This window comes from Nycticebus coucang, chromosome 3 (genome assembly GCF_027406575.1).
Source record: "Nycticebus coucang isolate mNycCou1 chromosome 3, mNycCou1.pri, whole genome shotgun sequence".
NCBI classification, from domain to species: Eukaryota; Metazoa; Chordata; class Mammalia; order Primates; family Lorisidae; genus Nycticebus; species Nycticebus coucang.
In genome coordinates this window covers 76,324,792-76,350,551 of record NC_069782.1, presented here as the reverse complement: position 1 = coordinate 76,350,551, position 25,760 = coordinate 76,324,792, and the positions used below count along the sequence as shown (strand labels likewise).

General features: G+C 40.4%; 1 pseudogene; it reads right to left on the bottom strand.

Annotated features, from left to right (window-relative positions):
• Nucleotides 1-6,828: 6,828 nt before the first annotated feature.
• On the bottom strand, nucleotides 6,829-7,695 carry LOC128581032 (cyclin-G1-like; annotated as a pseudogene).
• Nucleotides 7,696-25,760: the final 18,065 nt, after the last annotated feature.

Here is a 25,760-nt window from a genome sequence, read left to right as displayed (position 1 = left end):
GAAGTTAATGATTTCCTGTTTTATTTCTTCCTTCACCCATCTGTTATTCAACAGAAGATTGTTTAATTTCCATGCCCTAGTATGGGGTCGAGCGTTTTTGTTAGAGTTGAGTTCCACCTTTAGTGCCTTATGGTCTGAGAAGATACAAGGTAAAATTTCAATTCTTTTGATTCTGTTGATATTTGTTTTGTGTCCCAGGATATGATCAATTTTGGAGAATGTTCCATGGGGTGATGAGAAGAATGTATATTCTTTATCTTTGGGGTGAAGTGTTCTATATGTGTCTATCAAGCACAGTTGTTCGAGGGTCTCATTTAAATCTCTTATATCTTTGTTTAATTTCTGTTTAGAGGATCTGTCCAGCTCTGTAAGAGGAGTGTTAATGTCCCGTGTTATTATGGTATTATCAGGTATCATATTGCTCAGACTGAGTAAGGTCTGTTTCAAGAATCTGGGAGCATTTAAATTGGGTGCATAAATATTTAGATTTGAAATGTCTTCTTGTTGTACTTTTCCCTTGACCAGTATAAAGTGACCATCTTTGTCTTTTTTGACTTTAGTTGCTTTAAATCCACATGTATCTGAAAATAAGATTGCAGCTCCTCTTTTCTTCTGAATTCCATTTGCCTGAAAAATTGTCTTCCAACCCTTGACTCAGAGCTTTAATCTGTCTTTTGAGGCCAGGTGTGTTTCTTGCAGACAGCAAATGGATGGCTTGTGTTTTTTTTTTTATTGTTGGGGATTCATTGAGGGTACAATAAGTAAGGTGGATGGCTTGTGTTTTTTAATCCAGTCAGCCATCTATGTCTCTTCAGTGGGAAATTCAAGCCATTAACATTTATTGACATAATTGATAAGTGCGGTTGTATTCTATTTGTCTTATTTTGTGAGAGTCCATTGCTTAGTTTTATCTTTTGCATCGGTGTGGAGGTTAGGTTCTGGCCTTTGATTTTTGAGTTCTTACTTTGCTGCTGATCCATTGTGGTGGTCAGTGTGCAGAACAGGTTGAAGTATTTCCTGTAGAGCTCGTCTTGTTGTGGCAAATTTCCTCAATGTTTGTATATCTGTAAATGATATGATTCCTCTGCCAATTTTTAAGCTTAGCTTAGCAGGGTACAGAATTGTGGGCTGGAAATTGTTCTGTTTAAGTAGATTAAAAGTAGATGACCATTGTCTTCTTGCTTGGAAAGTTTCATTAGAGAAGTCTGCGGTCACTCTGATGGATTTGCCCCTGTAGGTCAACTGGCGCTTACTCCTGGCAGCTTGCAGAATCTTTTCTTTTGTCTTGACTTTGGACAGGTTCATCACAATGTGTCTTGGAGAAGCTCGGTTAGAGTTGAGGTGACCTGGGTTCCGATATCCCTCTGAAAGCAGTGTGTCAGAATCTTTGGTGATATTTGGGAAATTTTCTTTTATAATATTCTCTAGTATGGCTTCCATTCTTCTGGGGCATTCTTCTTCCCCTTCTCGAATTCCTATAACTCGTATGTTGGAACGCTTCATAAAGTCCCTTAATTCTGACAGTGAATGTTCTGCTTTCTCTCTCTTCTTTTCTGCCTCTTTTACTGTCTGAGTTATCGCAAGATCTTTGTCTTCTACCTCTGAAATTCTCTCTTCTGCATGGTCTAACCTGTTGGTGATACTTTCTATTGCATCTTTAAGTTCCCTAATTGACTGTTTCATTTCCTTCAGCTCTGCTATATCCTTTTTATGTTCTTCATATCATTCATCTCTTATTTGATTCTGTTTTTGGATATCCTTTTGGTTATTTTCCACTTTATTAGCAGTTTCCTTCATTGTTTCCATCATTTCTTTCATTGTTTTCAACATGTGTATTCCAAATTCCCTTTCTGTCATTCCTAACATTTCTTTATAGATGGAATCATCTGCAGTAGCTACCTCATGGTCCCTTGGCGGGGTTGTTCTGGACTGGTTCTCCATGTTGCCTGGAGTTTTCTGCTGATTCTTCCTCATGAGTGATTTCTTTTATCTATTTCCTTGCCCTAATTTTCCTTTCACTTCCTCTTGCTCTTTAAGTTCTTGTGCCTATGGACTAAGGGTTACAGGACCAGAAGGGTGAGAAGGATGAAGAGCAAAAAATGGATCAAAGAACGGAGGATGGTGTCATAAGAAAAAAAAATAGAAAAATAGAGAATGAAGAGGGGGTGGGTAAAAGGAATATTGACAAAAAGAAGAGAGGCACAGAAAGAGGGATACAGAGCAATATAGGTGTATAGTAGGGTACTTTAACACAACCTTAAAAAAAATCTACCTTCTGGGGGTGCCCAGTTGGGTGGTTCCCTTGAGGTCAGCAGCTCTTTGCTAACCTGATCAGCCACCGTACCCCACCTCCACCAAGTAGAGAGGAAAGACAAAAATTCTATAAATCAAACCAAAACAAGCAAACAGAAAACTTTACGGGATAAAATTGGGTGAAAAACCAAATAATAGTGGTAGAAACATTAGCAAAAATGACGTTCTAGTTATTGAAAAAGGCAGCAATGGGAAATTATAATTAAACTAGAAAAATTGAGAAAGAAAAAGGATCTGTATGGAAAAGGTTGAAATTAAAAAACAAAACAACATCAAAATAAACAGAAAAAACAACCAAACCAAAAAAACAAAAACAAAAACAAAAAAAACACAACTAGAAACAAAGCAGTATGTATATGTTATTGAATATTGTCTGGGCAACATGTGGTCTTCTGTGGTATGAGATGTTAATCACAGTTCTGATATGACTGGAGGCTGCTGATTTCTCAAACCCCAGCAGGTAGACACCCTAAATCTCTCTTCAGCCCACTTAAAATGCACTTAGAACTTGTAAACTTGTTGAGCAGAAACTTTCCCAGGAAAGTGCTTGTTGCTGGAATCACTGCTGAAGTGGCTATCCACTTACCCAGTGTGCCAAAACAGGTCTCACTCTGCCCCTGAGGGTTAGGGCTGCAAGGCGGCTCAGACCCCACCCTTAGGCTACTTGGTCACTGGGTTACCAGCTCCCGCCCGATTCTAGCTCTGCGACCCTGAGGGCCGAGCTTGCCGGGGCAGATCACTCACAATGGCTCCCTGTGGCCCACAGCCAAACACTATTAGCTCCATCTGGCTCAGTGGCTCAAACTGGGGCCCTAGACAATGGCCAAATTTCTCCACACTCCCACTCAGGCTCTCCCCAAGGCAGTTCAACTGAGTACCAAGTCCAAAGACACCAAAACAGTTCACAGGTAAGTCCTTTCTGGTTTGCAGTCTTGCTGCTACTGAACTTATAGTTGCTGGCGGGTTTAGATGGATTGAACTCACGTGACCACTTGCCGTTTTTCCACTGTTTTAGTCCTCCTCTTGGGGTCCAGAAGTCACTTGCTGACTCCCTGTATCCTCACAGGGGTGATGATAGGCAGATCCCACCAGCCAGAGATGCCTGGAGTCCTATCTCCCCAGACTCACCATGCCCAGATGCAAGGAAGCTGTTATTTGGCCGCCATCTTGGTCTGCCTCTTCGAGAATATATACAGTTTTATATAGTTTTATGCCTGGCAGGAGAATGCCATGGCACTCTTTTAGGGGAAGTAGGTCCTGTTTTTAGAGGGTCTATCCCATGGGATATAATGGGTGGAATTTTGAACTCTGCTTGTTTGTTTGTATGGAGTACTGCAAGCTGTTCTCATGGGGAAGGGGACTCCTGTCCACTTGGGGATGGATTTTGTACCTTTTGTTCGTATCCTTGGGGTCGCAGCTTGCCTCAGCAGGCTTGATGTGTGCTCTTCAACCTTCTCTCTTGGCTCAGCTCCAATCCACCATGTTACTTGCTAAACTTCTATCCTTTAACTCTCCTTCTGGATGGGAGCTTCTGTGGAAAGCTGGCTTTAGTCAGCCATCTTGCCTCTGCCCCCCAGTTGTAATGCATTTCTAACTGGAGGTATTCTGTCCAGTGATAGGGGTACTTTATAGTGTTTTTTAATTTTTCTTGTGTTTTAATAATTTTATTCAAAGTTATATCCCTTAGTACCAAAACATAATTGTTGTTGGTTAGGCTACCTCTGCGAATGCAAAATTAACACTGACATTTCAGGATATTGAAATAGTTCAGCCTTTTGGGAAAAATGAAAAGTAATCTTATAGATAACGTGGTTTATGAAAGTTAAGGATAAGATATACTCTGGTTATTTGGCTTGTTTTTCAGTGCTTATTCATCCATAACATGATGTCAAAATTTGGTTACAACCGATCTGGATGGACTTCGGTTAATTGCACTAAATAACTATCTCCAACACTTCAACACTGTAGTTCTCCCTACATCCACTAACTTTCGTAGGGAATCCTAAAAACTTCCTCAGCAACCTCATAATTATGAAGGTACCTACTCATTTTTCTTAAGTTTTTTGTTTTGGCACAGTAAGGGCATTAGTGAAAGTATGTCCTCTTTAAGTTAGATTCTAATTAGAAGCAATGGCAATTCTATAATAACAGTCCTTTGTAAAAATTTCTGGAGCGTTAAATCTAGCCTGAACTTACTTTAGTGGGATAAAGCAAGTTTTCAAAATGATAATTGATTCTGAGTTTCTTGGACAATAGAAACAAATTTTCTCAATGGGACAAGATTGAGGCAGTAGGTTCTATACAAAAATTTTTGTTATAGATAAAAACAGTACCTGTTTTTTAGAAAAAGATGTCAAAGATAATTTAATAAATATGCCAAACTTACTAGGTTTGTATTATTGCTTTATATAAAATGCCCTAAAATTTAAATGTAATTCCCATATAGCAATAAAGTCTGCATCTCTAGATTACCTTTTACTTGCATTATGGGTGCCAAGAAACCATTTACATGCCTAGAATACTAACCCTTATTATGCCTTAAAAGTCAATTTGTGAAGTGTTGGTTTTGATATAAACCTCAAAATTTAGACATTTAAATTACGTAGGTTACTGTTTTTAGTACCAACTAAATAGAGTACACTGCTCTAATGTGTATAGTAAGTTAGACCAATGTTAGAAAAGAAGATTCAGTTTATATTCCCAGGCTTGTCATTAGCATTTCACATTTATGCTTTTAGGTTTGATATGAATGCTTCACATATGAATTCAAATCTAAACATAATTCTACTACAGCATCATATTAATCAGGCAGCTTTTCCAAATCTGAGAACATTATGCTGATTTAGTTGTGATGTTTTGAGGCTTCATAGCTTAAATCCATCACAACATTATGGAATCCATACATTATGATTGTAGAGAAAAGCTTCAAGGAGTTTTTGTTGCTGTGATAATCCTATTTAAGCAGAAAAACAAAAAAAGTTCCAACTTGTCAGATGCCTGCCTAAATAACAAAATTGAACTGTTCATATCTTAATATTCATAATCATATGTAGCTGTGTTCAATGTTAACCTTTACTTTTGAATTGGAAAAGATAAACCAACATTCTGAGTTAAGTTTCGATGGCAAGAGAATGTATATCACGTATCCAGTGACTAAGTTTCCATTTTCATGCATATAACTACTTTCTACTAGTCCTGCTATAGGATGGATGTGAGTTATCAAGACCCAAAGTCAGTGAGACATCAAGACCCAAAGTCAATTAATATAGTGCCAATTAGGAAGTTTTTATTAAAGAAAAGACAGAATGGCAGGCTGTTCCCCCAGTATGGAGAGGAGTCCAGACCACTGGTAGAGGGCAGCTTATATAATGTGGGCTGATGCAATCTTGGGTGAGTTAGTGTGATCAGAAAATTGCAGAGGCAGGTATTGTTTAATTGCTTACAGGGTATACAATAAAAATAATCACAGACATCCAGTCACAGTGGTTTTAGTCATTTCTTCTAACAATATCTTTCTAGCCACCATGTCTGGTTGGGCCTCTCAGTATGGTGGGGGTCGCAGAGGGTAAATTGGGGAAGTGCGGACTAGCTTCTGCAGCTCAGACTTTTTCAGCACCACTACCTCTGCTTCCCTTTTTTTCCCCTTCTGTCTCCTTTAACATTTCATTAAACAGTAAACAGTTTGTTATGATTTCTTACACATTTATACTAAATGTCTAATGCTTTCTACCATTTATCATTGATTAATCTTTTTGTTATCTATTTTACCTACTCCTAAACTATTGTTAAGCCTTAGTAACTTCCCTAAACTACTGTTAAGCAGCCCGCTCTCCCCCCACCCCGCTACTGATTGTGTCTTACTGATTTAGCAGTAAGCACCCTTAAATTTAGTAAGAATTTAAGGGTGAAGCAAAAAAGAAGGCAACAAAGAGGGGGTGAAAGTGACAGAATTTTTATCCCATTTCAGTGCAGCTGCCATGGCCAAGACATATAACTAAAGTGTTAAGACACTCCATCACTTTCCAGACATCAGTGTGGCAATTATTTGCCATATGCTACTTTTTGTTTAACTACATACTGATTTTGTTTACAAGCTAATGGTCTCAAATTAGATCATATATGGTTCAAACTTTTGGTCCTGTTGTCCTACTTGGCCCACATAACTTTAAATGAGCCAGAGGTTGCTTCTACATATAATAAGATGTGCAACAAAAAACCACTACTGCTACTGTTAAAATTCAGGCTATTAAGGAGCATGTGTTTTCTAAATTGAAAATGTAATGAAATGGCTAACATGGATCTGAGAGGAAGATAATCCCTTAAAGTGTTGTACCTTTTATGAAATAAACTTCAAATATTAGCTGACTAGATCAGTGAAGTAATTTCCCCCTTTGCTATTCCAACTCCATTTTGTTTATTTTGAAGATGATTAATATTTTAATTCTTCATTTGTAGCAGAAAATTATAGAATTAGAAAATGTTCTCTATCTGGAGAGTAACAGTAAACCAAATTTATCAACTGGGGAACCATTTCAGGAATGTCGAGAATTGACTTGTTCTGTAATAATTATGCTTCAATCGCCATGCAGTAAACCCAGAAACAATCCATTTCAACTTCGGAACGTTTGGATCAGAACACTTCTTTAATGAATATTCAGCTAAATGCTCAGATACAAGCTCTTGCCAGAAGATCAGATCTCTGCCATTTACACTGGAATGTTTCTGAGGACATTCTACTCCTTCAGTTAACTCTACATACTCTGTGCTTGGATCTACAGTGCAATGATAGACAATGTAACACAGAAGGCTTTGCCTTAGAAAATACAATCCTGCAATGACATGCCTTGAGTTGAACGTCTAGTTTTTCAAAATTAAGGCTATTTTGCCTTTCAAATGGGAAGTTTTCTCCAATGAGTGAATGATAAAATTGCAGAAATTAAAAGGAAATTGTAATTTTGATTTTCCAATACAATCTTTTCCATCTTATCAAGTCTGACACTGTGAACCTGTTGCTGACTCGTTCAGATCAAGTCAGTTACCAATTGGACATTTCTTTCTTCTTCTACCGATTTTACAGCCAAATAGAAGAAGCTCAGTCTGACACACCCAAGTTGACTGGGCTACAACTTCATTGTAGATAGTAATCAGTCCAGTAAATTCACAGCTAGAGAAATTGTCTGTGTCAAAGCCAAAGAACTGAATGAGACGAAGAAGATCTTTTATTTCAAAGTACCTTAGTCTGGCAGTCATTCTGAGGCCATTATCTTGTGCAGATTCAATTAGCCTCAAGCTGTAGACCTTTGGCTGACATCTAGACTCCTGTTCCAGTGGGGCATTCAGCTGGTGGAGCAAATTCTGGGAGTCAATTATCAGTTTCTCCATCTTCTTGATAGCAGCTGCTACTCCTCAGTGATAACCACCCTCCCAGGCCTGCTCTTACCTGACCCCATAAAGTCAAATATGAAAGGCTGATGAGGCAAGGGGACTTGCAGGGAAGAGGACCTGGAGAGGGAGAGACGTCCGGGGTGGGGATCTCCACATCATTGCCCTCAACAGGGTCACCTTAAAGCCAAAGCTTTTATATTGTTTTAATTTTGCCCTTTCTTTTTTTTTTTGTTTTTTTATTTTATTTTTTTTTAATTTTTTTATTAAATCATAACTGTATACAATGATATGATTATGGGGCATCATACTCTCACTTCATAAACCATTTGACACATTTTTATCACAGTGGTTAACATAGCCTTTCCGGCGTTATCTCAGTTACTGTGCCAAAACATTTACATTCTACATTTACCAAGTTTCGCAAATACCCCTGTAATATGCACCACAGGTGTGATCCCACTGATTCCCCTCCCTCTACCCACCCCCCCTTTCCCACTTCCCCCTATTGTTAAGTTGTAGCTGGGTTATAGCTTTCATGTGAGAGTCCCAAATTAGTTTCATAGTAGGGCTGTGTACATTGGGTATTTTTTCTTCCATTCTTGGGATACTTTACTAAGAAGAATATGTTCCAGCTCCATCCATGTAAACATGAAAGAGGTAAAGTCTCCATCTTTCTTTAAGGCTGCATAGTATTCCATGGTATACATATACCACAATTTATTAATCCATTCGTGGATCGATGGGCACTTGGGCTTTTTCCATGACTTAGCTATTATGAATTGGGCTGCAATAAACATTCTGGTACTAATATCTTTGTTATGTTGTGATTTTTGGTCTTCTGGGTATATGCCCAGCAGAGGAATTACAGGATTGAATGGCAGATCTATTTTTAGATCTCTGAGTGTTCTCCATATATCTTTCCAAAAGGAATGTATTAATTTGCATTCCCACCAGCAGTGCAGAAGTGTTCCCTTTTCTCCGCATCCACGCCAACATCACTGGTCTTGAGATTTGTGATATAGGCTAGTCTCATTGGAGTTAGATGATATCTCAAAGTAGTTTTGATTTGCATTTCTCTGATGATTAAAGATGATGAGCATTTTTTCATATGTCTGAAGGCCGTGCGCCTGTCTTCTTCAGAGAAGTTTCTCTTCAAATCCCTTGCCCAGCCTGCGATGGGATCCCTTGTTTTTTTCTTGCTGATGCGTTTGAGTTCTCTGTGGATTCTGGTTATTAAACCTTTGTCAGAGTTATACCCTGCAAATATCTTCTCCCATTCTGAGGGCTGTCTGCTTGCTCTGCTTACTGTGTTCTTAGCTGTGCAGAAGATTTTTAGTTTGATCAAGTCCCAGTAGTGTATTTTTGAAGCTGCTTCAATTGCCCGGGGGGTTCTCCTCATGAAATACTCACCCAGACCAATTTCTTCAAGGGTTTTCCCTGCATTCTCCTCTAGTATTTTTATAGTTTCATGTCTTAAGTTTAAATCTTTAATCCAATGAGAGTCTATCTTAGTTAATGGTGAAAGATGTGGGTCCAATTTCAATCTTCTGCAGGTTGCCAGCCAGTTCATCCAGCACCATTTGTTAAATAGGGAATCATTTCCCCACTGAATGTTTTTAATTGGCTTGTCAAAAATCAAATAGCGGTAAGTAGCTGGATTCATCTCTTGGTTCTCTATTCTGTTCCAGATATCTACTTCTCTGTTTTTGTGCCAATACCATGCTGTTTTGATCACTATCGATTTGTAGTAAAGTCTGAGGTCTGGTAGTGTGATTCCTCCTGTTTTGTTTTTATTTCTGAGTAATGTCTTGGCTATTCGAGGTTTTTTCTGATTCCATATAAAACGAAGTAATGTTTTTTCAAGATCTTTAAAATATGACAGTGGAGCTTTAATAGGGAGTGCGTTGAAATTATATATTGCTTTGGGTAGTATGGACATTTTGATAATGTTGATTCTTCCTAGCCATGAGCATGGTATGTTTTTCCATTTGTTAACATTTTCAGCTATTTCTTTTCTTAGAGTTTCATAGTTCTCTTTATAGAGATCTTTCACGTCTTTTGTTAGGTAAATTCCCAAATATTTCATCTTCTTTGGCACTACTGTGAATGGGATAGAGTCCTTAACTGCTTTTTCAATTTGACTGTTGTTGGTGTATATAAAGGCTACCGATTTATGAATGTTGATTTTGTAACCTGAGACGTTGCTGTATTCCTTGATCACTTCTAGGAGTTTTGTAGTAGAGTCCCTAGTGTTTTCCAGATACACAATCATATCATCTGCGAAGAGCGAGAGCTTGATCTCTTCTGACCCTATATGGATACCCTTGATCGCCTTTTCTTCCCTAATTGCGGTGGCTAAAACTTCCATTACAATGTTGAGAAGCAATGGAGACAATGGGCAGCCTTGTCTGGTTCCTGATCTGAGTGGAAATGATTCCAATTTAACTCCATTCAATATGATATTGGCTGTGGGTTTGCTGTAGATAGCCTCTATCAGTTTAAGAAAAGTCCCTTCTAGACCAATTTTCTTGAGTGTTCTGATCATGAAGGGATGCTGGATATTATCAAAAGCTTTTTCTGCATCAATTGAGAGAATCATATGGTCTTTGTTTTTTAATTTGTTTATGTGCTGAATTACATTTATAGATTTACGTATATTGAACCAGCCTTGAGACCCTGGGATAAAACCAACTTGGTCATGATGTATAATTTGTTTGATGTGTTGTTGGATTCTGTTTGTTAGGATCTTGTTGAATATTTTTGCATCTATATTCATTAGTGATATTGGTCTATAATTTTCTTTTCTTGTTGGGTCTTTTCCTGGTTTGGGGATCAGGGTGATATTTGCTTCATAGAACGTGTTGGGTAGTCTTCCTTCTTTTTCTACATTTTGGAACAGGTTGAGTAATATAGGTACTAATTCCTCTTTAAAGGTTTGGTAGAATTCTGACGTGAAACCATCTGGTCCCGGGCTTTTCTTTTTAGGGAGGTTTTGTATAGTTGATGCTATTTCTGAACTTGATATGGGTCTGTTCAACATTTCCACTTGATTCTGGTTAAGTCTTGGAAGGTGGCGTGCTTCCAAGTATCGGTCTATTTCCTTCAGATTTTCATATTTCTGAGAATAAAGTTTCTTGTAATATTCATTAAGGATTTTTTTGATTTCTGATGAGTCTGTGGTTATTTCGTCTTTGTTGTTTCTGATTGATGATATTAGAGATTTTACTCTTTTTTTCCTGATTAGATTGGCCAGAGGTTTATCTATTTTATTGACCTTTTCAAAAAACCAGCTTTTTGATTTATTGATCTGTTGTATTATTCTTTTGTTTTCAATTTCATTTAATTCTGCTCTAATTTTGGTTATTTCTTTTCTTCTACTGGGTTTGGGGTTGGAATGTTCTTCCTTTTCCAGTTGCGTGAGATGTCCCATTAAGTTGTTAACTTCCTCTCTTTCCGTTCTCTTGAGGAAGGCTTGCAGTGCTATAAATTTCCCTCTTAGAACTGCCTTTGCAGTGTCCCAGAGGTTCTGATAGCTTGTGTCTTCATTGTCGTTTTGTTCCAAAAAATTGGTAATTTCTTTCTTAATCTCATCTCTGACCCAGCTATCATTCAGCATAAGGTTATTTAACTTCCATGTTTTTGTATGGGTATGCAGATTCCTGTTGTTACTCAATTCAAGTTTTATTCCATGATGGTCCGAGAAGATGCATGGAATAATTTCTATTCCTTTAAATTTACTGAGGTTAGACTTGTGACCTAAAATGTGATCAATTTTGGAGTAAGTTCCGTGGGCTGATGAGAAGTATGTGTATTCAGTTTTGTTGGGATGAAATGTTCTGTAGATGTCTGCTAAATCTAAATATTGGATGGTTAGGTTTAAATCTAAGATTTCTTTGCTCAGCTTCTTTCTGGAGGATCGATCCAACATTGCCAAGGGAGTGTTGAAATCTCCAACGATTATGGAGCTGGAGGAAATCAAGTTACTCATGTCTGTTAGAGTTTCTCTTATAAATTGAGGTGCATTCTGGTTGGGTGCATAGATATTAATAATTGAGATCTCGTCATATTGAGTATTACCCTTAACAAATATGAAGTGACCATTCTTGTCCTTCCTTACTTGTGATGGTTTAAAGCCTACTGTATCTGCAAATAAAATTGCAACACCTGCTTTTTTCTGATTACCATTTGCCTGAAATATGGATGACCATCCTTTCACCCTGAGTCTGTATTTGTCTTTTAAGTTAAGATGTGACTCTTGTATGCAACAAATATCTGGCTTGAGTTTTTGTATCCAGTCAGCTAACCTATGCCTCTTTAGAGGACAGTTTAAGCCATTCACATTGATGGAGAGTATTGATAAGTCTGGTGGAATTTTGGGTATCGAGTTTTTCAAAGGTCCAGTGGACATTTTTAATCCTTTCGCCAGTGTGGAAGTTGGAGCTTGATCCGACGTTTCTGAGTGAGTTTACTTTTGTGGTATAGGATTGGGTTGGTCATTGTGGAGGATAGGTCTGAGAACATCCTGAAGAGCTGGTTTACTTATGGCAAATTTTTTCAACATATGAATGTCATTGAAGTATTTAATTTCTCCATCATAGATGAAACTCAGTTTAGCTGGATACAAGATCCTGGGTTGAAAGTTTTTTTGCTTTAGGAGATTAAAAGTTGATGACCAGCCTCTTCTTGCTTGAAAAGTTTCAGCAGAGAGATCTGCAGTTATTCTAATATTCTTACCTTTGTACGTTATAGTTTTCTTTCGCCGGGCTGCTTTGAGAATCTTCTCTTTCATGTTAACTTTAGTGAAGCTAATTATGATATGTCTGGGAGATGGCTTTTTGGGGTTGAATCGTGCTGGGGTTCTGAAGCTGTCTGCTATCTGAATTTCAGATTCTCCAGGCATGTCTGGAAAATTTTCTTTCATAATTTCATGTAGAAGGGCCTCTGTGTCCTTGGCAGCCACTTCATCATTCTCCGAAATTCCTATAACCCTTATGTTGTTTTTTTTCGAATTATCTGAGAGCTCTCTGAGTGAGTGATCCGTTTTTGCTCTCCATTTCTCTTCCTCTTTGAGAGATTGGGAGCGTTCAAAGACTTTATCTTCAATGTCAGAAATCCTTTCTTCTGCTTGCTCCATTCTGTTACTGAGGGATTGTACTGTATTTTTCATATCTTTGAGGGCTGTAAGTTCTTGTTTCAGTGTGTCTAAGTCTTTGGTGGTTTTGTCTTTAAATTCATTAAATTCTTGAGACGATTTTTGAATTTCTCCTCGAATTCCTAATTCCATTTTATCAATCTTGTCTGCAAACCAAATTCTGAATTCGACTTCTGACATCTCAGCCAGTTGTTTATGAATGGGATCTTCAATCACATCTGCCGTATCTTTTCTTGGGGGGGTTGATCTGTTCTGGTTATTCATGTTACCAGAGTTTTTCTGCTGATTCCGCCCCATGGTTTACTCCCTTTGGTTTTTCCCCTGGGGTTTTATCGAGGGCCCGTACAGTGTTGTGGCCTGAGAAACTGGGGCCCTGTCTGGTGTGGTGGAGCAAAGTGGTTCTGTCTTGTTTTCAGCTGGTTTCTGTTCGATCCTATTGCAACTTCTACTCTGGCTTGAAGTCTCAGCTGTGTGGAAAAATCAGCAATTAAGTCACCCCGCCTGCCCACCTCTGGCCCCAGTTGGAAAAGGAGAATCAAACCTTCCTACAATCGCACACCCAGGGCACCGCCTGAAGAGTCCTCAGTCTATTAGCCCAGTTCAAAAGGTCCGAATCAACTGTCTCAATCGGCACTTGTCTCGGGTGGAAGGGTTCAAGAGGTCTCTGGGAACTGGATCACAGGGGCCTGGTGACTCCTCTGACACAGCTCACCCCAGTGCAGCGTGGAGTCAGGAGGAGCCACCCAGCAAACAGAGCAGTCTAGGAAGGTTGACGTCTTCTTCCCCACTTTGCCCCTCCGTCGGACCCAGTCACTGGTATCTCTGCAGATGGCTAACCCAGTTGCCTGCAGTGAACAGACACTCCAGGGGTTTGCACCTGCCTGAATCGCAAGGAAGTCTGCCAGGCCCCCGCAGACTGCCGCTATCTAGCAGGAGGAGATGGGGCCTGACATCTTTGAGTGTTTGATGCAGGTGATGGGAAGGAGGTGTTCACTCAGGCTTAGCCCCGTCCCTGATGCATGCTGCTAACAGAACAGAACAGAACAGACAACTTTGTGAGGTTCTGTCTCTGTTCCTGTCGTGGCCTACAGAAGACGGGCTGTTTTGAGTTCAAACGTCTTTGCTGCTGGAGAATTGCGTCTGAACACCTCTCTGGGTCGGCCCCGCCCTGGAGGCTTCCGGGTTTGTGAGCTGTGTCATGGGTGGCCTCCTCTGGTTGCCCAGGGAGACAGGGGGTGTGGCCTCAGAATATCCAGAAGTGAGCGTTCTGCCGTTAAAGAAAAAACGGCTGTTGATCTACCTCCAGGGAACTGCTGCTCTGGTGTGGGCACTCAGGCGACCCTTTTCTCCTCTGTCCCGCGCCCCAGAGTCAGCACTGAGCGGCCGCAGTTTGTGCTGGGTCCACACCCCTTAAGAGATCCCCCAAGAATCAGAACTCTTGGGGGATGGGCCCCCAGACCCCGATTGGGAGTGGGGCGGGGGGAAGCTAGAGTTTCATTCAGTTTCACGCAATACTACGGTCCGGGGAGGGCTCCTGCACTGCACCGCAGGGAAGTGCCGCCAAGGCTTGATTTCCCCTCAGCAGAGTGCCCTCTCCTCGCTCACGTATCCCAGAGTCAGCGCTGACCTGACGCAGCTCAGGCACTGTGCACTCCCCTCGAGAAATCACCCAAGGAGCCGAACTCCTGGGGGATAGGCCCTCAGACCCCGAGTGAGAGTAGGGGTTCTCAGCTCTCAGGGGGAGGCCAGAGTCTGATTCAGTCTTGGGCCCCTTATGCCCGGGGAGGGTTGGTGCACTGCACCGCAGGGAAGTGCCGCGAGGCGTGACTCCCCCTCAGCCCGGTGCCCTCTCCTCACTCGGCGCGCCTCAGAGTCAATGCTGACCAGTGGCAACTCGGGGACTGTCCACTCCCCTTGAGAAATCACCCAAGGATCCAAAGTCCTGGGGGACAGGCCTCCAGACCTCAGTGGGCGGGAGGGGAGCTCCGGGGATTCAGGGTTGCTGGCAAAGGATTCCCAAAGTTTTATTCAGCCCTATGTCCGGCAGGAGAACGCCACGGCACCCCAGTAGGGGAGGTAGGTCCAGTTTTTAGAAGGTCTCTCCCGTGGAGTGTAGTGGGAGGGCCTTTAATTTCTGCCCGCTTGTTCAATTGTGGGGCTCTAGAGCCGGTCTCATGGGGGAGGGGGACTCCCGTCCGCTTGGTGGTGGATTTTGTACCTTTTGTTTGTGTCCTTGTGATCACAACTTGCCTCAGTGGTGTTGATGTGCGTTCTTCAGCCTTCTCTCTTGGTGAGGCTCAAGTCCACCAGGATACTTACTAAATTCCTGTCCCTTAACTCTCCTTCTGGATGGGAGCCTTTGTTGAAAGCTGGCTTCAGTCCGCCATCTTGTCTCCCCACCAATTTTGCCCTTTCTTAATGACTGCTTACATGGAACCCTTTTTATTTACTTACAGACCGTTTGAAATCTTCTTTGGTGAAGTGAATTAAAACTTCTTTATGTATTCTGGATATTTGTCCAAGTTAGAACTGAGAAGACTTTACCCTAGTGTGTAACTAACTGGCTTTTAAAATTTTTCTTATGATGCTGCTGAATGTGCAGAATATTTTTCAGTTTAATGATGTTCAATGTGTCAAGGTTTTTCTTTAGTGGTTAGTGCTTCCAGATCCTGCTTAAGTAATCTTCACTCACTCCAAGGTAATAGAAACATTGTCCTATGTTTTCTTACAGAAGCTTTTTAATTTTTAATTTCATATTCAGGTCTAGAATATGTTTAAATTGATATTACGTATATTACCTAAAGTAAAGGTGAAGGTTTCCACATCTATGCACCCCCCAATAATCAGGTGCTCCAGTAATGTACTGGAATGCCCTATTTCCCAAATGAAAGCATACAGGTGCCTATGTCTAAAGTAAGCCGTGTTATGTCCAGTCTATGTCTATACTCTGTATTCTGTCCTATGGATGTATTTTTCCATCCTTACACTAATACTACACTATCTCAATTAATGTAACTGCAAAATGTTTGTTCCTCTATTTTCTGAAAGTGTTTGCGAATGATTAATATTATTTCTAATACTTAACAAATATTTCCTAATACTATGTTGTAAAACTCACCAATGAAACCTGGAGCTTTCTTTGCAGGAATGGTTTTAATTATAAATTTAATTTCTTTAATACGTAACAAAACTATTTCAATTTTTTTGTTTCTGAAGGAGGAGGCCAGCCTCCACATGCAGCTCTTGTGGAGAGGATTGAAGGTGGAAAGTGGATATCCACCTTCAGATAAATCATCTCAGAGAGAACATTGTGAATCAAAAGAGAGATGACAGGAGGCACCCAAAGTGAAAGGGAAGGAAGTGAGGCACCTCCTTTGTGGTTTGAAGGTACACAGGGCAGATGAGCACACACATAGCAAAGACATATAGGGAAAACACAGAGGGGGGAAACCTGGGGCTCCAAAATCACCCCTTGATCATTGCTGTCAAACAAGCAAGAGGCACCCTCCACTGCAGAAAGCTGCAAAACTGACATAAGGAGCTACCTAGAGACTGTGCAAAAGCAGTGCTTCAGAGACAAGGTATAGCCATGACCTACCTCTCACAAACACTAGGTGCTGAAGCTGGCAGCATTTAATAACCCTAGATGCAGGCAGCACCCGTAGCTCAGCGGGTAGGGATCTGGCCACATACACCCAGGGTGGTAGGTTCGAACTTGACCCAGCTAAAAAACAACAATGATAACTGCAAACTGCAACAACAACAACAACAACAACAACAACAACAACAACAACAAAAATAGCCTGGCATTGTGGCAGGCACCTGTAGTCCTAGCTACTTGGGAGACTGACGCAAGAGAATCAGTTAAGCCCAAGAGTTTGAGGTTGCTGTGAGCTGTAATAGCATGACACTCTACCCAGGGCACCAGCTTCAGCCTCTGTCTAAATAAATAAATAAATAAATAAAAATAAAAAATAAAAACCCTACCTTCTGCCTCTACCTGATAGGGCCAAATGTAGGAACCTGCCCAGGAAAGAACGTCCTGCCAAGGAAAGAATAAATGCACCAATCCTGACCCCCAAACTCTTATATTTCCACCATGCTCCCCCCTTTAATAGACATGCTGACTTCTTTTTATAACCCGGCCTGTTGGCACCAGAGTGAATAAAGGCCACATTGCCCACACAGAACCTGGTCTCTGCCTATTTTAGTTTAGATCCCATGCTGCTGGCTTCCTCGGTATCCCTTCCTGTATGGGGAAGGAGATAAGGGTGGGAAGGCCAAGGACTCCCATAGGCAAGTGTCAAATGCATGGGGCACCACAGCCTGTGAAAATGGGTGGGGCAAATAATACGGATAGGATTGAAGATAAAGTTGAAAACAAACACAAACAAGCAAAAAAAAAAATTTCAGGACAGGAATGAAACTGCTAAAGGGATAGAGATGTTGGCGTGGATGCGGAGAAAAGGGAACACTTCTGCACTGCTGGTGGGAATGCAAATTAATACATTCCTTTTGGAAAGATATATGGAGAACACTCAGAGATCTAAAAATAGATCTGCCATTCAATCCTGTAATTCCTCTGCTGGGCATATACCCAGAAAACCAAAAATCACAACATAACAAAGATATTTGTACCAGAATGTTTATTGCAGCCCAATTCATAATAGCTAAGTCATGGAAAAAGCCCAAGTGCCCATCGATCCACGAATGGATTAATAAATTGTGGTATATGTATACCATGGAATACTATGCAGCCTTAAAGAAAGATGGAGACTTTACCTCTTTCATGTTTACATGGATGGAGCTGGAACATATTCTTCTTAGTAAAGTATCCCAAGAATGGAAGAAAAAATACCCAATGTACACAGCCCTACTATGAAACTAATTTGGGACTCTCACATGAAAGCTATAACCCAGCTACAACTTAACAATAGGGGGAAGTGGGAAAGGGGGTGGGTGGGTAGAGGGAGGGGAATCGGTGGGATCACACCTGTGGTGCATATTACAGGGGTATTTGCGAAACTTGGTAAATGTAGAATGTAAATGTTTTGGCACAGTAACTGAGATAACGCCGGAAAGGCTATGTTAACCACTGTGATAAAAATGTGTCAAATGGTTTATGAAGTGAGTGTATGATGCCCCATAATCATATCATTGTATACAGTTATGATTTAATAAAAAAAAAAAGAAATTAAAAAAAAATAAAGTGAAAAAAAAAAAAGAAAATATGTAACAGAATGTAAATAAATGAAAGAGTCATTTAGGGAATTTGAAAATATACCAGAAAGCATCAACAGTAAACTACAGCTAAACCAAGCAGATGGGTGTATTTCAGAACCCGAAGACAAGGCTTTGAATTAACTATGTCAGTCAAAGTTGCAGAATAAAAAATAATAAAGAAGGAATGACCAGTAAGAGAAATATAGGACTATGCATAATGAACCAATACAAGAATTACAAGTATCCCTGAGAGAGAAGAAGAAAAAGCAAAAAGCATGGGAAATGTCATCAAGGGAATTATTGAGGAAAATATCCTTGATTTCAGCAGAGATTCAGATTTTCATATACAAGGTGGTCATCAAACACCAGAAAGATACACAGCAATTGGATATATATATTTTTTTATTGTTGGGGATTCATTGAGGGTACAATAAGCCAGGTTACACTGATTGCAAGTGTTAGATAAAGTCCCTCTTGCAATCATGTCTTGCCCCCATAAAGTGTGACACACACCAAGGCACCACCCCACTCCCTCCATCCCTCTTTCTGCTTGTCCTCCCCCCCACATAACCTTAATTGTCATTAATTGTCCTCATATCAAAATTGAGTACATAGGATTCATGCTTCTCCATTCTTGTGATGCTTTACTAAGAATAATGTCTTCCAATTCCATCCAGGTTAATACGAAGGATGTAAAGTCTCCATTTTTTTTTAATAGCTAAATAGTATTCCATGGTATACATATACCACAGCTTGTTAATCCATTCCTGGGTTGGTAGGCATTTAGGCTGTTTCCACATTTTGGCAATTATAAATTGAGCTGCAGTAAACAGTGTAGTACATGTGTCCTTATGATAAAAGGATTTTTTTCCTTCTGGGTAGATGTCCAGTAATGGGATTGCAGGATCAAATGGGAGGTCTAGCTTGAGTGCTTTGAGGTTTCTCCATACTTCCTTCCAGAAAGGTTGTACTAGTTTGCAGTCCCACCAGCAGTGTAAAAGTGTTCCCTTCTCTCCACATCCACGCCAGCATCTGCAGTTTTGAGATTTTGTGATGTGGGCCATTCTCACTGGGGTTAGATGATATCTCAGGGTTTTTTTGATTTACATTTCTCTAATATATAGAGATGATGAACATTTTTTCATGTGTTTGCTAGCCATTCATCTGTCATCTTTAGGGAAGGTTCTATTCATGTCTCTTGCCCATTGATATATGGGATTGTTGGCTTTTTTCATGTGGATTAATTTGAGTTCTGTATAGATCCTAATTATCAAGCTTTTTTCTGATTGAAAATATGCAAATATCCTCTCCCATTGTGTAGGTTATCTCTTTGCATTGGTTATTGTCTCCTTAGCTGTACAGAAGCTTTTCAGTTTAATGAAGTCCCATTTGTTTATTTTTGTTGTTGTTGCAATTGCCATGGCTGTCTTCTTCATGAAGTCTTTCCCCAGGCCAATATCTTTTAGTGTTTTTCCTATGCTTTCTTGGAGGATTTTTATTGTTTAATGCCTTAAATTTAAGTCCTTTGTCCTTCTTGAATCAATTTTTGTGAGTGGGGAAAGGTGTGGGTCCAGTTTCAGTCTTTTACATGTAGACATCCAGTTCTCCCAACACCATTTATTGAATAGGGAGTCTTTCCCCCAAGGTATGTTCTTGTTTGGTTTATCAAAGATTAGGTGGTTGTAAGATGTTAGTTTCATTTCTTGGTTTTCAATTCGATTCCAAGTGTCTATGTCTCTATTTTTGTGCCAGTTCCATGCTGTCTTGACCACTATGGCTTTGCAGTACAGACTAAAATCTGGCATGCTGATGCCCTCAGCTTTATTTTTATTACTAAGAACTGTCTTAGCTATACAGGTTTTTTTCTGGTTCCATACAAAACGCAGAATCATTTTTTCCAAATCTTGAAAGTACGATGTTGGTATTTTGATAGGAATGGCATTGAATAGGTAGATTGCTTTGGGAAGTATAGACATTTTAACAATGTTGATTCTTCCCATCCATGAGCATAGTATGTTCTTCCATTTGTTAATATCCTCTGCTATTTCCTTTCTGAGGATTTCATAATTTTCTTTATAGAGGTCTTTCACCTACTTTGTTAGGTATTTCATTTTCTTTGAAACTATGGTGAAGGGAGTTGTGTCCTTAATTAGCTTCTCATCTTGATTGTTATTGGTGTATACAAAGGCTACTGACTTGTGGACATTGATTTTATATCCTGAAACATTACTGTATTTTTTGATGATTTCTAGGAGTCTTGTGGTTGAGTCTTTGGGGTTCTCTAAGTATAAGATCATGTCGTCAGCAAAGAGGGAGAGTTTGACCTCCTCTGCTTCCATTTGGATTCCCTTTATTTCCTTGTCTTGCCTAATTGTATTGGCTAGAACTTCCAGCACTATGTTGAATAGTAAAGGTGACAGAGGACAACCTTGTCTGGTTCCAGTTCTAAGAGGAAAAGCTTTGAGTTTTACTCCATTCAGTAAAATATTGACTGTGGGTTTGTCATAGATAGCTTCAATCAGTTTTAGAAATGTGCCACCTATGCCTATACTCTTCAGTGTTCTAATTAGAAAAGGATGCTGGATTTTATCAAATGCTTTCTCTGCATCTATTGAGAGGATCATATGATCTTTATTTTTACCTCTGATAATATGGTGGATAACGTTTATGGACTTGCATATGTTAAACCAGCCTTGCATCCCTGGGATGAAACCTACTTGATCATGATGAATGACTTTTTTGATGATAAGCTGTAATTTATTGGCTAGGATTTTGTTGAGAATTTTTCCATCTATATTCATGAGTGTGATTGGTCTGAAATTCTCCTTTTTGTTTGGGTCTTTTCCTGGTTTTGGTATCAGGTTGATGTTTGCTTCATAGAATGTGTTGGGGGAAGATTCCTTCTTCCTCAATTTTTTGGAATAATTTCTGCAGTACAGGAATAAGCTCTTCCTTGAAGGTTTGATAGAATTCTGGAGTGAAGCCATCTGGACCAGGGCATTTTTTGGTTGGAAGATTTTTTATTGTTTCTTTGATGTCAGTGCTTGAAATTGGTCTGTTCAGGAGGTCTATTTCTTCCTGGCTAAGTCTAGGGAGAGGGTGTGATCCCAAGTATTGATCCATTTCCTTCACATTGTCAAATTTCTGAGCATAAAGTTTCTGGTAGTATTCAGAGATGATCTGAAGTGGTCAAGGGAAAATTGGTCAAGGGAAAAATACAAAAAGAAGATGTTTCACTTCTAAATATTTATGCACCCAATTTAAATGCTCCCAGTTCTTGAAACAGACCTTACTCAGTCTGAGCAATATGATATCTGATAATACCACAATAACAGGGGACTTTAACACTCCTCTTACAGAGCTGGACAGATCCTCTAAACAGAAATTAAACAAAGATATAAGAGATTTAAATGAGACCCTAGAACAACTGTGCTTGATAGACGCATATAGAACACTCCTTTGCAAAGATAAAGAATATACATTCTTCTCATTACCCCATGGAACATTCTCCAAAATTGATCATATCCTGGGACACAAAACAAATATCAACAAAATCAAAAGAATTGAATTTTTACCTTGTATCTTCTCAGACCATAAAGCACTAAAGGTGGAACTCAACTCTAACAAAAACGCTCGACCCCATACTAAGGCATGGAAATTAAACAATCTTCTGTTGAATAACAGATGGGTGTAGGAAGAAATAAAACAGGAAATCATTAACTTCCTTGAGCATAACAACAATGAAGACACAAGTTACCAAAACCTGTGGGATACTGCAAAAGCAGTTTTGAGAGGAAAATTTATCGCTTTAGATGCCTACGTTCAAAAAACAGAAAGAGAGCACATCAGCAGTCTCACAAGCCATCTTATGGAATTGGAAAAAGGAGAACAATCTAAGCCTAAACTCAGTAGAAGAAAAGAAATATCCAAAATCAAATCAGAGGTCAATGAAATTGAAAACAAATGAATCATTCAGAAAATTAATGAAACAAGGAGTTGGTTTCTTGAAAAAATAAATATAATAGGTAAACCATTGGCCAGACTAACGAGAAATAGAAAAGTAAAATCTCTAATAACCTCAATCAGAAATGATAAAGGGGAAATAACAACTGATCCCAAGAGATACAAGCAATTGGATATTTCTAAGACACATCGTAATCAAACTAGCCAAAATGAAGAAGGAAATTCTACTGCTGCAAGAGGAAAGCAACAACTAACCTGGTAAGGAAAATTCATCAGGCTAACAGCAGACTCTCAGCAGAGACTGTGAAAGCCAGAAGAGATGAAGGGATTGAGACCCAACTTGTAGTCTTCTTTAAGAAAGCAACTGCCAGCCAAGAATTTTGTATCCTGTAAAACTAAGCTTTATAACTGATGGAAAAATACAAAGTTTTCCAGATAAGCAAACCCTAAGGGAATTTGTTACTACTAAATTTGATGGACAGGAAATATTTACAACTGCATTACATATGGATTTGGACAATAGATAGCTATCAGTGTGAAAATGCTCTAAAGTTAAAACTTACAGCTCTAATAAAACAATAGCAAAGAGGGAAAACCACACAATAAAGTATCATCCAATATGATGAACAGAACAGTATTTCACACACCAATTCTAAAATTGCATGTGAATGATCTGAATGTCCCACTTAGAAGACACAAACAGGCTGAATGGATAAAAAATATATACTCCTAGTATATGTTGTCTCCAAGAAATACATCTAACTCACAAGGACTCACACAGACTCTTGGTAAAGCAGTGGAAAAAAATATTCCATGAAAATAGAAACCAAAAGCAAACAGATGTAGCCATTCTGATATAAGATAATATATAATTTAAATCAACAATGGTAAAATTGGCATTTTTTTTTTTATTGTTGGGGATTCATTGAGGGTACAATAAGCCAGGTTACACTGATTGCAATTGTTAGGTAAAGTCCCTCTTGCAATCATGTCTTGCCCCCATAAAGTGTGACACACACCAAGGCCTCACCCCCCTCCCTCCATCCCTCTTTCTGCTTCACCCCCATAACCTTAATTGTCATTAATTGTCCTCATATCAAAATTGAGTACATAGGATAAAATTGGCATTTTATAATGGAAAGAAAGCATTCAACAAGAAGACATAAAATGCAAAATATATTTGTACATAACAGAGGAGCTCCCAGATTCATAAAGCATATTCTACAAGAACAAAGCAAAAAACAAACAAACAAAAACCCCAGAAAGTAATTGTAATTGCCAGAAACTTCAACACAATACTGATTGAAAGGGACAGATCATCATTGAAGTAGAAGATCAATAAGAAACACTAAATTTAAATGGGACCCTAAAAAAATTGACATAGCAGACTTTGACAAAACATTCTACTTGACACTGGCAGTTGTTGGAGCATGGGATGTTCAGGGGGCGGAGACAAGATGGCTGACTAAAGCCAGCTTTCCACAGACGCTCCCGTCCAGAAGGAGAGTTAAAGGACAGAAATTTAGCAAGTAACCAGGTGGATTTGAGCTGCACCAAGAGAGAAGGTTGAAGAACGCACATCAACACCGCTGAGGCGAGCTGAGACCCCAAGGATACAAACAAAAGATACAAAATCCATCACCAAGCAGACGGGAGTCCCCTCCCCCTTGAGAATGGCTCGGAGTGCCCCACAAACAAATGAGCAGAGTTCAAAGGTCCTCCCACTACACTCTACGGGAGAGACCCTCTAAAAACTGGACCTACCTCCCCTACTAGGGTGCCACGGTGCTCTCCTGCCAAGCATAAAACTTTATAAAACAGCATATATTCTCTACCTGCAACTCTGAGCTCCCAGCACTCCCCTCCACTCTCACTCTGAGGTCTTGAGGGCTGTCCCCCAGGAGTCCAGATTCTTGGGTGATTTCTTGAGGGGTGTGGACAGGGCCTAAACTGCAGCTGGTCAGTGCTGATTCTGGGGGCACAGGAGTGAGGAGAGGATGGTTGGCTGAGAGGGAACCACACCGGAGTGGCGGTGCCCTGAGGCGCAAAGCAGCAGCTGTCTTTTAGCAACAATAGGGCTCACTCTCGGATATTCTGAAGCCACACCCCCTGTCTCCCTGGGCAACCAGAGGAGGCTGGGCATCTACTCAGGTGGCAACCACCACGGAACAGATCTGGGATGGAAATGTAGGCCCCGTGAGTAAAGGGTTTGCCTGAGGTGGTACCGGCCTGGGTGGAGTGCGGGGACTAGAAATGCACACGCAGAGCCGGAAAGTTCCCAGGGTGGGGCTGACCCAGAGGACCATTTTACTGAGCCTAAGACGCACCCGGCCTCAGGGGATTGTCAGCCTATAGACAAAGAAAGACAGGAGGCTAGAACTGACAGGTAACTGAATACAAACGTGCAGGAGCAAAGACCGGGCTGAGGTGTAGGCTCTGGGAGTTCAAAATAGCTTCTCTTCTGCAGGGGAATTTAGCAGGGACAGAAACAAATTCCTGCAAAGTTGTTCTGTTCTGTTCTGTCAGTAACATCAATCAGGGGCGGGGTAGGAACTGAATGAACACCCCCCAACCTCCATCAAGCGCCCGAGGTTGTCAGGCCTCACCTCCCCCTGCTAGATAGAAGCAGAGAGCAGTGGCTTGGCTGAGCAGAAATATATTTCCTTGTGATTTAGGCAGGTACAAACCCCTGGAGTATCTATTCACTCCTGGCAACAGCATCAAAACCCAGTGAGACTATCAGTGACTGGGTGTGACAGAGGTGCAAGGTGAGGAAGGAGGCATCAACCTTTCCAGACTGATCTATTTGCTGGGTGGGTCCTCCTGACTCCACAGAGAACTGGAGCAAGCCATATCAGAGTAGTCACCAGACCCCTGCAATCCAATTGCCAGAGACCTTTTAAACTCTCCCACCTGAGACAGGTGCTGACTGAGACAATCGACTTGGACCTTTTGAACTGAGCCAATCGCCGGAGGACTATTCAGGTGGTGCCCTGGCTGTGTGGTTGTAGGAAGGTTTGATTTTCCTTTTCCAATTGTTGCCTGTGGAGGGCAGGGTGACTTAATTGCTGGTATTTCTTCACAGCTGAGACTTCAACCCAGAGTAACTGTTTTGCTAGGGTCAAACAGAGACCAGCTGAAAACAAGACAGAACCACTTAGCCCCACCACACCAAGCAGGTCCTCAGTTTCTCAGGCCATTGCACTATACAGGTCCTCGACAAAGCTCCAGGGGAAAAATCAAATGGTGTAAAACAATCACGGGGCAGAATCAGGGGGAAAATTCTGGTAACATGAATAATCAGAATAGATCACCCTCCCCAAGGAAAGATATGGCAGATGTAACTAAAGATCTCGTTCATAAATAGCTGGCTGAGATATCAGAAATCGAATTCAGAATTTGGATTGCAAACAAGGTTAATAAAATGGAGAAAAATTTGGAATTTGAAATTCGAGCAGCAGCGGAAGATTAAAGATGGTGGCCGTGTAACAGCTTCCCTGCAACTGGGCACAGTGAGTCTGGGGAGATAAGACTCCAGGCATCTCTGGCTGGTGGGATCTGCCTATAATCATCCCTTTGAGGATACAGGGAGTTAGCAAGGGACTTCTGGACCTCAAGAGGAGTATAAAAACACTGGAAAACTGGCAAGTGGTTGTGTGTGTTCAATCAACCTAATCCTGCCGGCAACCATAAGTACAAGCAGCAGTGAGACTGCAAACTGGAA